The sequence below is a fragment of the Pavona decussata genome, unplaced genomic scaffold (genome assembly GCF_977016875.1).
Source record: "Pavona decussata unplaced genomic scaffold, jaPavDecu1.1 SCAFFOLD_233, whole genome shotgun sequence".
In the NCBI taxonomy this organism is placed as follows: domain Eukaryota; kingdom Metazoa; phylum Cnidaria; class Anthozoa; order Scleractinia; family Agariciidae; genus Pavona; species Pavona decussata.
In genome coordinates, this window is record NW_028145638.1 from 4,653,190 (window position 1) to 4,668,883 (window position 15,694).

At 40.2% G+C, this 15,694-nt stretch overlaps 1 protein-coding gene and 1 pseudogene across 5 annotated transcripts in view; one reads left to right on the plus strand and one right to left on the minus strand.

Annotated features, from left to right (window-relative positions):
- Positions 1 to 13,119, plus strand: part of LOC146458525 (uncharacterized) — a 27,627-nt gene extending 14,508 nt beyond the window's left edge. For 2 of the 4 annotated variants that reach the window (XR_014858291.1, XR_014858290.1), the window contains exons 4-6: positions 3,212 to 3,344; positions 3,679 to 3,874; positions 11,555 to 13,119. The gene's annotated coding sequence lies outside the window, so the exon portion shown is untranslated. The remainder of the gene's footprint in view (positions 1 to 3,211; positions 3,345 to 3,678; positions 3,875 to 11,554) is intronic. The other 2 variants (XR_014858292.1, XM_085091060.1) reach the window with 2 other exon arrangements.
- LOC146458526 (uncharacterized) lies at positions 6,371 to 8,229 on the minus strand (annotated as a pseudogene). The gene is made up of 2 exons (XR_014858263.1): positions 8,176 to 8,229; positions 6,371 to 7,740 (listed from the first exon to the last, which is right to left on the minus strand). The product of XR_014858263.1 is annotated as an uncharacterized LOC146458526 (transcript).
- Positions 13,120 to 15,694: the final 2,575 nt, after the last annotated feature.

The following is a 15,694-nucleotide window of genomic DNA, read 5'->3' on the forward strand; positions in this document are numbered from 1 at the left end:
CATCGTAGATTTGATGTGCAACTTGTTCATCTTGGCTTCTTTGTGGTAAAGTAATTACGTTATGTTTTTCTATGGAGAACATTATGAAAATGGAATTTGTAAAGGCCATCAATTCAGGTGAAAAAGAAAAGTAGGAAATTCCAGGGGGGGGGAGGGGGTGAGGGGTCTCTGAAACGGGGATTCCAGGGAGGTGGGTTTCTAAAGTGAAAAGCCTTCCGTGGTGGGGGTATGGATATTTTCTGGAACTACACCACGAATTTAAACGGTTAATTTTAGCAGTTTCGAAAGCACTTTTTTAACGGATGTTTTGGTTTCAAAAAGAAGAGAAAAAAAAAAAAAAAAAAAACGACCGTCCTCGTGTCAAACCGGTGCACGAAAAATGCAATCGATTCCGGACCTTGGTTTAGCGCGTCAATCGCTTGCGCCAACGAAACAGCAACAATACAAGCGCTTCAATTGTACCAACACATTACTTGTATCGGCTCGAACAGCGAGCGGCTAATCCAACGCTTCGCTGACTTCATTGTTCAGCGAAACAAAAGGTTTCTTTTGTTTCTCGTTCAACAAAAGATCTCCAAAAGATGCCGCTAGGAAAACTGAGTTTTTTTGCATACGTTTTTTCTCGAAAACGAAGAGCAAACCAACGAAAAAAAATACAGGGCAGTGTTAGTTGACTAAAACAAAGCCCACATGCAAAAATTGAGACATATCCGAAAAAAAAAAAAGAAAAAAAAAAGCCAAACATTCGACATAAGGCGGTTATGCCCCCAGCCCTTCAATTGCAAGGTCGAAGGGAGATCATAACGGGCAAGAAAGACGACTCATAATAATCGTTTCCGATTTTACGTGTGGACGTACATTTTATGTAGTTTATTGATTATTCGATTATTTTTTTAACTATTAGACAAGTAATTGTAGTTAGGTGTCCCCAATTAGTTTAGTGTACATTGTAAGCTAGCGACTTCACACTATAATAAGGTTCTTACTTACTAACTTACTTACTTGCTTACTTACTTACTTGCTTGCTTGCTTGCTTGCTTGCTTGCTTGCTTGCTTGCTTGCTTGCTTGCTTGCTTGCTTGCTTACTTACTTACTTACCAGAAAAGAAAGGAAAATTGGTTTGTTGCTATTTTCATCTCGCCTTGTGGTCGACAAGTGGAAGCTGTTGTGAGCCATTGACAGCCACCGCTTGCATGCCTTTAATACAGTACTGTGCAAAACTAAGTTGACGGTCTTGACTCGAGACTCGATCCTCAAAGTTATCAAGATTTGAGGCTGAAATTGAACAAATCTTTTCCTCAGATCGTTGGGCTTATAAAAGAACTGAAGATTTTTCTAAATTCTGTAGATAAAAAGCAAGATGCTTTTGGAATATTTACCAACTGGTTTCAACAAGAGTTTGATCTTCCAGTTGCTTCCTTGGATGTTAAAAGAAATGTACGGTGGAACTTTGAATGTTCGGTTGTAATTGTCACGCTGTTGGTGTTAATAATGAAGGACAAGGCTAAGGAGCTATCCAACTTAGGCCTAAAAGCGTTTGCAATCGGCGCTGGAGATTAAGAAGTCTTGCTGATGATGATTCATCAGTAGGTGATCATACGGTCAGCGAATCTTTTGGAGTTTGTTGCCCAGGACTAACAAGCACTCTTTTGCATTTAAGAATTTCGTCCTATCTTGAGAATTTTTCGCAAAACCTAAAATTTATGCACTTTCAATCCCCAATGAATAATGTCATCGCCAAATATTATTGCTGATTTCCGACTCATTCGAGCAGAATGATTTTCGTAAAACGCCATGTTGACATATAATTTGCTCACAGGTTAATTACAAGGAGGCGGAAAGGCGGCATCAAAAGAATGTCTACAGGCTCCCTCCCTTTCTTTCTCCCCCTCCTCTCCGTGCTCGATTTTTGTCTTCGCCCTATACCCCACTTGGGAGTCTGTTCACAGGCTACTGAAATATCCTCGCTACGCAAGCAGTATGCTGCTATACTGTATATGATTATACTTGATTGTACTTGAATCTTTCAATTGAAAACTTTGAAAACAGCTTTTCCTTAGAAATTTAGAAATGCATACATATAACATTTACAAATTCGGGAAGGAACCAGAGAAACTGTAATGTGGCCGTTCGCTTGAATTTGAGCAGACTTTGACAGCCGCTGCGAGTGTTTACACCTTTGGCAAAGTGTCACAAATTTGCATAAATATTATTGAAATCACCTCAAAAGGCAATGTTATGTTTTCACATTTTCTGTCAACTGATTTCGGATTGTAACCATTCCTTCTTCTGACAGATGACTGGATTACTTGTACACTAAACCCAGTTTGAAAAATGAAGAAAGCTAGATAGCTGAACTAAGTTACAAGATTTTTCTGCTGCTGTCTTACAAGCTGAGAATGGAAACACGATTGCTTTTACCCTTGCTAGTTAAGCAGTATGCTGCATATAATTATACTTGATATAACTTGAATCTTTAAAATCAAAACCGTTCGAAAACAGCAGTTTTGCATGCATACAACATTTAGATGCCACTTCAAATGGAAACCTTTTGGAGAAAGTCATCAAGCAGAATTTTCTATAGATTCTTTTGTAATTTGTTTATTTTTATTATACCACAGACAGGTTACAATACTTAAAGAGCTTGATTTACTAATTACAGTTTACAGCTTATCTACGACTTACCAAGAGGAAACAAAAGAAAAGTTACAATTTACAAAACGCTACTCGGAATAAGTTACTAAAAAACATGAAACAGTACTTACAAATAAACTCGCTACTCGTTTAAAAAAATGGGAAAAGTTAGTAGCTGCTTTAAAAACCTAGTAGAAAATCAACCTTGTCATATCCTACATTTAGTTGGTCTCCTTTGCTTTTTATTTTATAGTATTTTTTCGGTCTTTTTTTTTTTTCCTTCTTCGTGTTTTATCCACTAATTGCCTATCGTAGGTTCGAAAGCAGTGTATTGAATTTTCTATAGATGAAAAAATACCTTTTTTGATGTAACACAAAATCTACTGGATAACTGTATTTTTTTAAAATGGATGTATTTTAACTTTCCAAAATACTGAGAGGACCAGCTGTTTTGGAGATGCCTTCGCTGGCCGCCATATTGGTGAATCAAAGGATGTTCTAACTATACACCCCAACCAAAATAATTGGAGAACATATTGCAAACTATGGAACAAACAAAACTTTTCTTTTTTTATAGGCAGACTGGGAACTAGTTTTAAAGCCACATTGCCCTGCTTACAAAGGAGGATGGGATTGAACGCTGGTGGTGTGTGCTTTTTACCTTCGACGCGAAAAATTGAAAGATTTCATCAAAAAACAGTCCAAAAAAGGTCAGTTTACTTTCTAACACTTCCCAACACTTTACTTCCTAACACTTCCCAAAATGTGTTCACTATGCTCTACTTACAATTTATATTTAATTTCTATACTGGTAATGTCATATTAAACTGTTATCAGTGAACAATAAAAGCTTAGTCCAAAAGGAGAGTAAGATGATTGATTCAATTAGGTTGGAATGTTTAAGCTGTGATTTCCACATTTAAGATTATAGTTCTAAATTATATATTCATTAGCGGTTGTGTAGTCCCATCAGCTAGGAACAAGAGCAATAAAGGATCATCAATACTAATACGAAAGTATGGTCATTTTTACTTCTGTTTTCAGGTGTAAATTACTTTGCTAAGCACCATGTGTAAAAATTTGGCTCGTGCATGGCCACAGCTTTGCCATTTAGCTGTGGAAACGTTGATGGTTTCAACAAGGACAGCTTGACGTATAACTTTGGCTGCTAGTGTTGATTGCTTGAAAGAGAATCTCCTGACTTAGGAAGCATGTGAAGCTGCCATTAAGGATATTCCAGGTAAAGTCTTGTGTTTATGTACGATGATACAGTTTGTCAATCTGGTATAGTCCTAAAAAAGCAGTTCCCTCTGTGAGTACCGGAGTACAGATGACGTAAAACAAAAGAAACAAAAGACAAAACAAGACTCCAAAACAAACTCCGAACAAGACCTAAGTACAATAGGTGTAAAACAATACAAATTATACGTACAATGCTCAGGGGGGGGGGGGGGGGGTACTCTTGGAGTCCTAGAGCCACAAAATTTTGTTGTTGAAGCCTGTATCGCAAAGCCTCTCTCCTCATGGTGCCCAGACAAAAATGCTGACTCTGGCTGGGTGGAGACTAGGGCCCAGTTGCATAAAGCATCTTGAGATAAGTGGGCACTACAGTCCCAAACCCCTTGATCCATTGGACATTGTGCCTTTGTTATCGGCTTCCCCAATGGGGGGGGGGGGGGGGGGGGGTTGGAGAACACCAGGCCATAAGTGTGAGAATTGGGGATATTGTGCGAAATTTTCAGCAAATTCAAGCACTTAAGGTGGCAGAACACAGTTTGCGCGCGCTTTACAGATTCTGTTAGTGAAGCTATTAAGCACGCACTAGGGTTGTGGTAAGCAAATACTATGGATCCCTCGATTTTATACCAAATGGATCACAAAGGTGAGTTTTGCTCTGAAAATAGCTCAGTTTCTCGTTTTTGAATCCTTCTTCATTTATCATGGAGCAAAGAAAGTAAGTTCACAAAGAGCTAATTAAAATTAAAAGCCACGCATGCACATTTGACCAAAAAATTGTGACTGTTTCTTTTAATGGAAATGAACTGTTCTCTAGGGAACTGCTCAATAGAATTTCGTGAAGTTTGACAAAACAGTAGTTCTCTAAAAGCGTAACTTGCCAACAAACAAAAACCAAAATCTAACAGAGGGTATCTTCAAAAAACATTAAAGTGCAAAACCAACATTTACAGGAGATCTCTGTGTTAAAATTATATGAAAGCAGCGTCACTATGTCAGTATTTTGTGAGTTTTTCTGGATACAAAAAATGGAAAAAAATCTAACGAGTACATTTTCTAAAAATTAAGGAAAACCATTATTTGTAAACGGTTAATAGATTCCTGCATTGCCATGGCAACCACACCTTGCTCTACAAGAACTATCAAAATTTATTCCTTCTTAGTTAATCTTGCACCATGCTAATTTCGAGTACTCAAAAGTTCATAGTTTTCAAATGTTTACTAAAACCTGCATTCTGGAAAACTGTGTTCGGCAACCTTAAAGTGGAGGAAATGTGGGAGCTTATATTTATGGCAAACCAACCAATGGAAATTGTGGGCACTTTGCTATTGCTAAAGAAAGAGGATAAATTGGAAGCAAGTCATTTTCAGAGAACATGGAAGACGGAAAAGAGAGGGTATTTTGAATAGTTGAAATTTTCACAAGAATTGTTTGTTTCAAGCATTAAAGTGACCAAAATGAAGGTGTAATGTTAAAGTACATTTGTGTTATGTTTCCAAGTAACAATGAACTGAAACAGGCCCAAACAGTATTGCAACATGGCAAGCGCCAAAACACTAATGAGCCTCCAGCACACCAAACTGCATGCTAAATAATCACTACAACAACCACAGAGCAAACTTGCTCCAAGTCGTTAACTAAGTTAAATTACTTTTAATGCCTATGTTGCAAATGGAGGTTGGGTGCCCAGGAGTCAGGGGCTGGTACTGCCAACCCAAACCCAGGTAGGTAGAACACCCCATAAGCCTGCCCTACCCACAACCCAGCCACGAGCCCCGCCCGCAACCCAGCCCCAACCCTAGCACCCATCACACTGAGACTAGAAGCTCAGTGGAAAAATAGTAAGTACATAAGACAACGAACTAACCCTAACCCAAACCAACCCCCAACACCAATCTGAAACAATAACAAGGTAACACTACTGGGAGGGAAGGGAGGGAAAGAAAAGCCCAACAAAAAGCGATAAACTAGCCATGCCACGAGAAACCCTGAGTAGAGTAAATTTCCGAGCACAGGCAAACAGGGCACGCCTAAACTGCAAGAGAATACCGCTGGCCATGCAACTGCCTGCAGACCTGAACCAGGCCCAAACAGTAATGTAACAACAAACGCCCAAACGCTAATGTGCCACCGGTGCTCAAACTATACGCCAATAAACGCTAACGCCTCGCTACACCATGCCACCAAGGAGCAAACTTGCTCCAAGTTGTTAACGAAGTTAAATTACATTTAACCTTATGTAACGCCTGTGTCGCAAATGGAGGTTGGGTGCCCAGGAGCCAGGGGCTGGTACCGCCAACCCAAACCCAGGTAGGCAGAACACCCCATAAGCCTGCCCTACCCACAACTCAGCCACGAGCCCCGCCTGCCATGCTGAAGGACCTCTGGGTTGGGACAGCCCGGAGCAATTTGGGGCTCATGGCCAAGGAAACACAGCCCCCCAAGGGACCAGACCTGAGGCACCCAACCCCAAGTGAAGAGATGCCCAAGCCCCACCTGCTATGACAACTGACTGGAGACCTGGGTAAGAGAGCCAACTAGTGTGCAGATATAGAGTCGATAGGCATCACTAGACCATCAGCCTAAAGTCTTAATAAGGTGATCAGGGATTCCCCGTGCAGCAGCTGTGGTAGCTGCACCAATCCAGAAGCTGTGACCTGAGTAAGAGCCTGAATAACCAGCAGAGCGTAAAATAGCCCACACCGTAGATGATAGCTGCTGCCGAGTTAACGGACGGCCGTCCGCATAGCAGAACAGGGGTCCTGGAGATGGGCCATGCAGAGCCAAAAAATTACCAAGGGCCACCACTGGGCAGACGAGGCTGTTGCCCCGTCCCACATAAATGTCACAGCCTACGCGAAAGGGGTCTGTCATCGAGCACTTGATATGAACTCTAAAACATGTGGGGTCCACCAAAGAATCCGCTTGCACATCGACAACTGTCAAATGGATACTAGGGTCAAATGAAGAATTTGTGGTGAACTCACCAGCTTGTAGGAAAGTGAAAAAAACCGAGGCAACACGCCGCCCAGAGCATGACATGGTCCCAGGAATTCAGGTCCAAGGATCGCTGGATGACCTTTAAGAGGTCAATAGTGATGGGAAGGTGCTTAGTGGTAGATGAACCTTGCACACGCTTAATGCCCCTTAACAGCCGCTGTAGCTGCAGACAGTTAATCAGGGGATCAGGTAAGCCATTGTCAATGTGAAGGGACCGCACTGCACTGAAGTACACTTTAATGGACGAGTGGTGTAGGCTGGAAGCAAAACGCATGAGTGATTGTTCATCAGCTGGCAAAAGAGCACCATCTGGACTCAGCTGGCCATCCTGATGGCAGAAATCAAAGTAGCGACGCTGGGCGGACAAGTATACCCGACGTGTAGACGGGGCCAGACCCTGGTAAAGGAAAAATTGGCATCTCTCCATCACATGACATGCAACGCCTCCAGTAGAGCAGGGGGGACTGTCATCGGAGATTGCTCGGCTTGTGGAGCCAGGTGCCTGAATCGCTGAAACTGGAAACAGGAAAGAGCATCCGCACCTGGGTTAGATTTACCACGAATTGAAGATGCAGTAAAGGAAAATGAATGGCGCACTGCCAACAATGCTAAGTAACGCAACAAAACCATTAAGTCAGGGTCTCTGGAGGTACCAGAAGACAGAACAGCCACCACATACTCGTTGTCGCATAAAAACTCGACCTGCCGTGACACCCACCCAGGTCCCCACAAGTACGCCGCCACAACAATGGGGAACAGTTCCTTGTATGCAATTGAGAGGGGCTTCTGTGAAGCTGACCAAGCGCCAAAGAACCACTGGTTGTTAAAGATAGCTCCATAGCCCAGAGAGCCTGCTGCATCTGATGACACTTGGAAATCTGGAAGAGGGGCCCACAAAGGCATAAGGAAGAAACTGAGACCCTCCCAGCTTTGGAACAGTTCCTGCCACCATGTCAAGTCCCGATGAAACTCGGTGGTGGCTGACACGGACGGGAAAGTAGATACAAATGCTGGTAACGTCCACGTACCTGAAGAAGCAGCCATCGAGCCTGAAACGACCGTAGCAGGAGTTGAACAAACGTTGGACGTGACAACTGAAGGAGCCCTCGATACAGGAGCTGCGTTATCCCGGATCACCGCGATGATGGTCGGAAGGGTGTTACTGAACGCTTGGGCGATAGCGGACGCGATGTCATTGGAGAACGACGAGGACATTCCCGCCAAAGCCGCCGAAAATACCACGCTAGCAGCAGAAGAAGAAGGTGAAGAAGTGCATGTAGACGGGATTACACCCGCCGACAAACTGTTGTAAGTTGAGAGTGGATGAGCCATGCGAGCCGAGCAATGAATGAACAACAACACACGCCAACACGATGCAAGCGACAAAACGCGCCTGAACACTCACCAAAAAACGAGTACTGACAGTCAAACAGTCCTTGAAGAGAATAAATTGAAGGCTGACCGCTAAGGCAACGCTTTTAGAGAAAAATCCTCGAAGAAAAACGAAAGAAAAGCCCAACAAAAAGCGATAAACTAGCCACGCCACGAAAAACGCTGAGTAGAGTAAATTTCCGAGCACGTGCAAAGGAGCCCGCCTAAACTGCAAGAGAATACCGCTGGCCACGCAACTGCCTGCAGACCTGAACCAGGCCCAAACAGTAATGTAACAACAAACACCCAAACGCCAATGTGCCACCCGTGCTCAAACTATACGCAAATAAACGCTAACGCCTCGCTACGCCACGCCACCGAGGAGCAAACTTGCTCCAAGTTGTTAACTAAGTTAAATTACATTTAACCCTATTTAGTCCTATTAAATCCATTGACATTATTTTCTTAATTAGGTTTGCCTGAACAAACTCTTACTGGTCAGTCATATAATGCAGAGAAACATGAAAACTGTGGAGAAGATGCAGCGTTTCAGTGACAAATTATCCAAGTGAAACCCCTGGAGTGAAACATTCATTTCTTATAGCTTCTATTTTTTATAAAAATCTTTTTCCATTTTCTTTATCCTGCCCGTTTATTGTGCACAAGGCAGAGGCTCATGTAAAGTTGGGGGCCACGATGGTGCTGACCATGTTAATGGCAAACAGTAAACCATTTCAGTAAATCAAAATGTAAACTTAGTTAACAGTGTGAGCTCACTCACTCACTGTCCGTATTTCCTACAGTTCTGTTTCTTCCACGTTATTTTCTTGTTTTTCCAGTGGATAAAAACATTGAAATTGAAACGAGACAAGAACCACAGATGTAAGTCTTGTCTTCCAACACAATGGCAGAAAGTAGCCTCTATTTTAATTTGTTGTCAGATAATTTGACTTCAAATGGCAAAATTTGCAGTCATAATTATACAGAATAATATGCAAAAGTACCACAAAGAAAATATGCAAAGATGAACAGGGAACTAAAACGAACGAACTAATAAGATTTACAGGATTGTTTTGGCATATGGAGTATTGTTGGGGATTTCAGTAATTTTGTGTTACAGTAACACGAAATTCAGATTGCGGCGCACAATGCATCTTGGATGAAGATGGGCCTTTGCATTCCATGTTCGCTATGAGGAAAGTTACAGGTCTAATTGATACCAGCAAAGGGGCCAGCAAATAATTCTTCTTGATGCGGAGGCATTTTGAGGAGGGTTGATTTAACTAAATTGTTCAGGTTTTTCACAATATTAATACTGTAACTTCTGTGATTAAGGGACGCAATTTTTGGGGCTTTGACATTACTGACTGCTTAATATGGTGCCAGAGGTCTAGCAAAGTTAGATTTCCTCTTCAAATTCAAATTCTAGCCCAACCCTCTGTCTTTTGTGTACAGATTGATCATGAAAGCTGGCTGCAACTATTGGTGCTCAGTTACATGCAAGCGTCATTAATGCCATACAAATATCTTATAGCAGTAACACTTTGAGTAGTTTGTTTGTCTGAGTCACGGTGGGGGCTTAAATCTGTTACATGATTTCTGTCCAGCACTATTACAGAAAATGCTTGCTGGCAAAGATAGGTTTTCTTTGTGGTACCCTTAATTATGCCCCTAGAATCTAAGCATTTTCTCTTTTGATCATGGCATGACAAAACTGGGATCATATCTTTTTATGCCTTTACATTTACCGTAGCTAATACAACTTCTGTAGGCTTGTGTTTCAATTTCGGACAATTTTCATTCACAAATTAAACTAGTGATTCTCTGTATCTGTTTGTTTGTTAATTGGCGATTTTTCTGCATGGCATAGCATTTCCTTTTTTACGCACCTTTCTTCACCCAACTGACAATGTGTCATGACACTCTCTGGCTCTTATTTCAACTCAGACAATTTGTTGTTTAAAACATCTTTGTAGGTCTCATAGCTCCAGAGAGCATTAAAATAAATCAGTTTTTGGTGCTTATTAATACGGTGGAGTTAAATGCAATTTATTTTAGTTAACAACTAGGAGCAGGAGTTTTTGTTGTCTGTGTCGACAACAGCGTCATTGGCGTTACTAGCGTGTGTTAGCGTTAGCGTAGTGGTTTTCTTGGTGATCTGGTGTTCTTGGCATGTTAGCATTCCTTAGTGTACTGGCGCGCATCAGCGTTGGTGTTTAATTAGCGTATTAGCGTCCGTAGGCCTATATCCTGGTTGCTTATATTGCAGGCAGGGTTAAAGTCAGCAGTTGCCAGTGGCAGTTTGTGCTGTCGTGTTTGTTGTGTGGGGCTTGGTTGTCTAGAACGTTTTCCCTCCCTTCCCTTCCCTGGGACTACTTTTGTATTGTTGGGAGGGTGGGGTAAGAAATCTCCACTGAGCCTACCTGGCTTCAGTGTGATGGGTGCCTAGTTGGGCGTGGGCAGGCAGGGCTTGTAGCTGGGTTGCGAGTAGGACAGGTTATTGGGCGTTCTGCCACCTTGGGGTTGGGTTTGCGGTTTTAGCCCCCAGGCTCTTGGGCATCCAACCCCCATAATTTTGCGACTTAGGTGTTTTGGTGGTTATTAAATAAATAAGGTGGCTCTTGTTTGAACTCTGACATTTTTCACTTGTAAGTAAAATAATATTAAAACTCTTGTAACGCTTGGTCCGTAATAATAACTGACCAACAGAAAAAAATACTGGGCATCATGGCTTCAAGGCAGAAGAGTAAGGGTTCTAGGGATCCATTGGTTTACGTCAGAGCTCCATTTAGCCAAAATCAGGATTTATGTCTGAGCTCCAAGCAGAGAAAGAGAACAGCTTTGGGCTCCGGCCTCCATGCTAAAAGTTTCATGGCTCCAGGGCTCCAACGTTAAGAGGGAATAAGGGGGTTGGATGTAAGATGATTGTTGTTTTCCCCATGTGATCAGTAAAACAGTCCAGAGCTATGATGTTTTCATTTCCAAAGAAATAGAAAACTTAAGTAAACTGTGTTTCCACCCCCTCTCAATTTATGTATGTGTACAGTGGTACCAAATATCTGGACTTAAATACAGTTTATCCAAGCATATGTATACTCTCCTCCCTCTCCCCCCGTTTGGATGACCAACACTTATGACCAAAAGACATACGTAGATCACAGTGCATGATCTGTTGAATCAGGCCAGGGTTAATACACATAACAAACTAAGAAATTTTCCAAGAAAAATTGAAGAAACTTATGGCATTCCAACAGACCACTAGGTGTAACACTTTGAACAAAGTCTCTACAGTTAGTTTCCCTTTTTTGGCAGACAAAGAGGAAAACCAGATGGATAGAAGGTAGACATTAATTTTATGGAGCAGAGAGTGGAGAGGCTGGACTGGGGGACAGCAGGGACAAGACAAATCCAGATGACTTCAGACACATATGGATTGGTTTGAATTTTATAGAGCCCCGAGATTATTTTCATTATTTAATATAATTAACTTTTTCCAAAGCTTAAGAAATTTAAATGAACTCTGACCCTGCCCGGGAAGTCTTTGAATGTGGGGTACAGCTGGCCCGGGGTTTTCCTCCTAGGAGCAAGTGGACGTACGGGGAGGTTTTTCACCCAGCTGTTGTTCCACAACCCCCATTCAATTTAGCCAGTGGATTGCTTTGGAATTTTTTTTATTGATAGTTTTCAGCCCATTACTATTTATCCAGCTACAAACGTTTTGTCTTGCATACAGTTTATAAGAATTATAAATTGTTTATAAGAATTATAAACTGTATGCCAACATCCTTTTTTTGCAATGCTTTACAATTTCTAGAAATATATAATATCTCCCTTGAGTCATTTCATATTAGAAGAAATGGCTTAATAAAAGAAATGTATTTCTCTTTTTTTGTCAGTAAAATTACCCCTAGCTAGCAGAAAAACAAATATCATCTTCCTTCTGTAGCTGGTTGGATAATACTGAGCAAACTCAAGCTTGCCAACCATTCAAGGATGATGCAGGGCATTACCTGTACCTTATTTTGTTCCATTATTCAAATTTGAATTAACAACTTTTACTGGATGTTTGGGCCCGAAATTTAGCAAAGGAAAAATACAATTTCCATTCTTAGAACGTACTCAAATGCTGCTACATTTGTGATTAAATTTTTCATAACTTGCAAACTTTAGCAGAAGCCATTAACAAAATAAACAATTATCGTCCATTTTTTTCAGTAAGTTTTGCTGGTTTGGTTGGCAGGTTTTTTGTGCCTTCTCTTGTGAGTGTGCTGCCATCAATCAAGTATACAAACAAGTGTCCATTTTTGTTTGATAACCAGGTTTTACAACTAAAAAAGACAGATCTTTTCTTTTTCCTTAAAAAAAGTATGGAAAATTACCATGCTCCTACACAGCTTTCAGCCATACTCAGAGCATTCCTTTGCTTTTTTAGAGTTTTTTTTCCTACTATATATACCCTGTAGCACAAATTTGCAGAATTTGTAAAGTTACCTTGGCTGGGAAAATAGGAATTCTTCAGAGGTACTCAGTTCATGTAGTTTGAAGATCATATCAACAGCCAGTAAACATTTTCCTTTTCAAGACAAAAAAAGTGCTAGAAATTATCTTTAACTGAGGTTTGTTGATGATTCAGCGTGAAACATTGCAGCAGAGAAAATTGGTGGATTAAGTTTTTAACACAGAAGTGAGACACTTGTTTGTACCCAGTTGGAGGAATAAGTTCATTGTTCAGACTGAATTTGTGCAGACATTCCAATGTTCATTTTAATTTAGTGGCAAAATTCATTGTTATCTCCAGAATGTACATTGACATGTTGAATTCTTTTCTTCAGAGTGAAAGGTTTTAAATTTTGGAGCTTTTGCTTCTATAAAGCTTCTTCAAAAGAAAAAAAGTTCTGAAATTAAAACTGGCATTCATTTTAGTTCTTTAAATATGCTCAGAGATTTGCCAAAATCTTATTCCTCCAACTTCTACGCTAAACTTGGGTTTAAAACAGTGATGGAACTGCTGAAAGGGATTTAATTTATTGGGCCTTTTTCAACCTCTTAAAGAAAAATAATTCCTTTATAATTTTATTTTTTGGCAAATTGAATGAGCCTTGAACTTCACTGAAAAGCAAAAGTGAAGTGAAAATTCTTGTGCAAATTCTTTTGTTGAAAATCCAACGGATAGTCAAAACTTTTTATTGCAATACTGTATTTATTTGATTAACCACCCTGGGCGCTTATTTAATTTTGGGCCCATGGAGGGTGGACCGCTTATTTGAGGGGGGGGCGCTATTATTTTCCCAACATTTTCAGCAAGGGATGACATTTTTCGGGAATAGCAAAAACAAGGGATAACAAGTTTATTTTGCTTCAACAATACAAAAAAAAGGGGCAAAAACTAACAAGAACAAGCCATGAACAATATAAAAGTTCATTGACTACCATATCTACAGGTAAAACCAATAGTACAGAAATGTTTGTTGTTGGGAGGGGGATGGGGTGGGCATTTATTTGAGGGCGGGGGCTTATTAACTTTTTGAGCTTTTAGGGTGGGCGCTTATTTGAAGGTGGCTGGTTAATCGAATAAATACAGTAGTTATTGCAACAGCAACCAACAGAAAATAAAGAGGATAAAGATACCTTGAAACTCACCAATCACAAGCCTTGCACAAGGCCTTTTGAACTGACAACAAAACTTTTAATTGGTTCTTCTAAATAAATTGAGATCAAATAACATGTTAAACATAACTGTTGGTTGCAATTTTGAAGTTCATAGTTTGCCTGTTCATGCCATTTATCATTCAAAATTAATGTAAATAGCAGTGTCCATTGCTGTTTTAATTTACATTTTATTATGACCTACATATTTCAGTCATGATCATGTACTAAGTAATGTTCTACTCATTTCAAAACAAAGGAAGCAGCTTATAAATATATTAAGTGTTTGCTGTTATGCAAAAATGGAACACTGGGTACATCTATTTTAATCATCTTAGACACATAATTCATATTATTTTACAAAACTTTATTTCAGTTTAATTAAAATTTTTTTCTTCTCCCCATAGACCCTTTGCATAAATGGCCCCCAAATTTGAATAACAATACTTGATTCATCCTAAGCCTCATATTCATGTGAAAAATCCTTTGTCTGGAAACATAAACACGAGGCTTAGGATGTATCAAGTATTGTTATTTAAATTTGGGCGCCATTTATGCAAAGGGTCTATAAGGAGCTTGCAGGGATAATGAAACAGTTAAAAATTAACCAGAAACAATTTTTCCATTCATAGGCACAATAGTTATTATTCTGCTTCCTTTGTTTTGTAGAACTCAAGCTCATTGACACTGAAATTATTTTAAGCTTTTACAGGTTATAGTTCTAGGAAAAAATGGTTTATTTTGGGGTTTCATAAGTCAGATGATATCTTTCAGCCACTTTACACAATACATGATATTATTGAAGATGAAATTTATAGTGTTGGCCTTTGTCAACAATGGCACCTTGGCTAATCAAAGAAATCAACTTCAACTGTTTCATATTATTATTTCTGGCTGTTCTCTGGAAAACCTTAAAGGATTTGGAAAAGTAAAACTAATGGCTGAAGGATGTTTTCTGATTTTCTGTTGTCAATGAGGTTGATTTGTATTATAATAATTTATTATTTTTGCTAAGCTTTATTAGCAGGTAACACAAACTGGCGGCACACTCACAATCTAGCCAACCATCTTCCTGCCACTGGGTTGCGGAAACTCTGGCTCTGAGAAGGTCTGTGTTTCTGGCGTCCTCTGCAATATTCCAACCGAGAATCCTGGAGAGTTTATTCTGGTCGACTAATTTCTGAGGGGTGATGTGGACACTGGGAGATTCACTGTTGATTCACAAGAGGACATGACAACATGGAGGCAGGTGAGGGTTTGTTTCCTTTGTCTTCTGGGTTTAATTCAGCTTTGCTTGGATACCACATTGCTAAATTATAGCAGGGGAAAGTTATTTTGGTCAAGATGCTTGTTTCACTTCCACTGTCAAGGATGAAAAACTCAGGTGTTTAAGGGATGGGGCTATGGTCAGGCTACTCTGATGGATGGTGATAGGGGGGACATTAAGAGGCTGGAGACCCTGCACGCCCCTCTCTGTCGACTAACATGTAGCAATTCAGATTGAGCTGAAAGCCTTGTTGAGGGGATTCTTTGCTGTGTTGCTGCCTAATCAAGTTTTTTCTGCGCATTAAGCATTTTCTGCAGTCGCAAAATCCTTGTACTCCAAATTCTTAACTTCGAGCCAAAACATTTTCCAAAGTTTTTCATTAAAAAAACATAAACAAGGGGTACTGCCCTTTCAAATTTTGTGCCAAAAATCTATTAATAACTTCCTTCCGATGAAAAATTATGACGTTAAATTTACTGGTCAACCAATTTTTTTGAATACCATAATAAATTAAATAATTGTTTGTCTCACGATGTAGT